Source organism: Trichinella spiralis (genome assembly GCF_000181795.1).
Source record: "Trichinella spiralis strain ISS 195 chromosome Unknown Scfld3452, whole genome shotgun sequence".
Lineage (NCBI taxonomy): Eukaryota > Metazoa > Nematoda > Enoplea > Trichinellida > Trichinellidae > Trichinella > Trichinella spiralis.
Window position 1 is genome coordinate 2079 of NW_003530391.1, and position 2965 is coordinate 5043.

Here is a 2965-nt window from a genome sequence, read left to right on the forward strand (position 1 = left end):
AAAAATATAGAAAGTCAGCAGAATTATTACGAGCAGTAACAACGCAAACAGTTACTTTCAATTCCATGTAAATTTAATATGGTAATATTTATTTCAGTACTCGATAAATGGCCAACTGCTTTAATTAAAAATGGAGGTTTGTGCATAATCATACAATGCACAAAGAAAATGTAAAAATTGTAAAATAAACTTTAATGAATTAAATAAATATACACAACCTGAGCATGTTCTTGAAATCGAATAGGTAGAGATGTCGTCATTTCGTTTGATGATATTAAAAATTAATCAACAGAACTTTTAGTTTGTGATATTACTTGTGAAGCAACCACGAGAAAATATGACAACTGCAACTAAGAATGTCACACAACGGTAATACCAGAATGATGGACAAGAATGAAACAACCGTATGCCTGTACAAAAATGTGTTATGGATAATCAAGCACAAATAAAAATGTCAAATAAGTTTAAATTCTTCAAGTTAAAAATAGTTATCTTGTGAAATTATTGTTAAATTAATATTAAATATTCTAATTCTAACCGTGTTCAAAAATAACGGGTTTAAATTTCAACTGAAACTGAAAATTTTATGCGCATATAACTTATTATTCCTGTTAAAAATCACCAATACTAATCTTCTTTTTGGAAAGCGAATAAACGACCTAGATGTTATAAAACTATATGTTTAAAAATTTGTTTATTTTTCAAAAGCATTTTGAATGGATGAAACGGAAACTAAACTTTTAATGTAAAGTTGACCGTGGTGACATGTCGCGACAAAGGATGAGCATGAACTTTTGGAATGTAATAACACTGAACAGTTTCAGTACTTTGAAAAGAGTATTGTTTTGAAAATTTCATTCATTATTAAGTATTCGTTAAAGTAACAATGGAATGAAATGATAAGGGAAATGGATTTTTTTATTCATTGAAACTTTTCAAATTCAAAATGTTTTTTTTAGTTTATCTTTAAGAAAAATCTTGTCCACGTTGCTATTTCAGTGGGCTAATTCTGTATTATTTTTGTGTGTCTTGTAATCAGTTTTGATCAATTAATAATGAACTAATTTGTGAACAATTTGAGTTAGTGATCACTCTTTAATGATCGTACATTTTTGTGATATCAAATTTTTATTTCAAATTTAACAATTAATTTATCATGAGAACATGTTAGTTATAGGTAAAAATTATCAATAATTTCAACTATAGTTGATATTTTTTATGTGAAATGCTCGTATAGAGACGTTTTTTGCTGTTTTTGAATAAATGAATATTCATATATCATCGACATTTCATCACCGATCTTTCAATTACATGACCAGTTGTTCGCAACGCTGTCATTGACATTTTTAACGATTAATGCATCATATGGATTGCTATTATTCAAGACTGGCAATGCAGACAAATTTTCATAAGCTTGATAAGTTGAAATTTAATCTCTGATTTCAGACTTAAACTTTTGTTTACAGTTCCATTGCTTATTATAAATGTTTTATAAAAACATTTTTGTAAAAGCTATTATAATTTCGAATTTTCATTTTATATGACAATGAGTGATGCATATTAGCATATTTTCATGATAATAATCAATCAATAATCTCAATGACATTATCAGCATATTTGCTGATGTGAATGTTAACTAGGTAAAAAAGTAAAATTAATGTATTTTAAATTAAAATTAACTTTTTATGAGAACAGTTTTTTTGGTTTGTTAATTTTCAGAGGAATAAAATCAGAAGCTTTCTCCACTTGTCTGTCAGTGTATTCTTGACAGTCATTTCTGGCCAAGTAGTCTATTTATTCAGTTAACGTCGCGTGGTGTAATGAGCAACCGTTGGCTGATCTAACGTCACAGCTTGATCGGCTCGTAGGGCGTGTCACGCTTGGTTAGTTCATTCTAATGTAAACAGAAAAACCTAACTCAATTTTCTTGTTTTTTCAGTTTGAAGTATTCATTTATTTTACAGTAAATTCAACTTGACGACTAGGTATAAATTTATATAAATTATTTCAGTACGATATTATTGTTTATAATTGATTTTACTAGCTTCAGAAATACATTAAAATCAACTAATAACGCAAGCAGCAACATATGAACATGCAGATGAATAAAAATTTATATTCTCAGCAAAATTTACTCATCATATACAAAGTTCAAATCGCTGATTTAATCAAAATAAATTCAAGTTATTCAGATGACATTTCAAGAACAAGATGAAAACTTTGAGCTGACTAAATCGAACGAGCAAAATATACAATCAATAACCGTGGGAGCGTGATGATATTTATGATATGATTTTTATGAAAAGCAAAACGTGTGGAGCGCAAACTTGAAAAATTTTCTGAAATCTACATTTCATACAACATAGGCAATTGATCGGTAATTGGCTAACGAGTTATGCTATTTTATTAGTTACCAAGTTTTGATCACTAACTGGTCGAATAACTTATAGCATTAGATTAGCTACTCAGCCTTGATCATAATTTGGATGATTGTTTTCCATCAAAGTTTTCCCAAATATGAAGTGCTTCACTATTAAATTACCCTATATGGACATACATAATCACATTTCTATTTTCAAAACAGTTTCTTTACGTATAATTCAGAATAGTGTTCGCCAACCAAGGCGCATTAAAGTAATTACAATTATTACAAAGGAAGTTTTCTCAGTAGCAAACAAGATCCTCGATACAGCACATGAGAATCTCTTTCCCATATAATTAAGCACTAATTTTATATGATTTCAAGTGTGGCAAACCATCAGAGCAATAGAAAAATCCAAGTGATTCCCACATTTATGGGCAAACGCTGGTACTCAGCGTGAGGTGATATAATGCGATAAATCGGTAATAGCATTTAATCAGGGCGCAGGTACAGACCTGAGCGTTTGCACAGAAACATGTTTGTCAGTGAATCCAAATCATTCGGTTTTTGGGGGCCCGTTAGTCGCCGACTTTACGCTAGGTC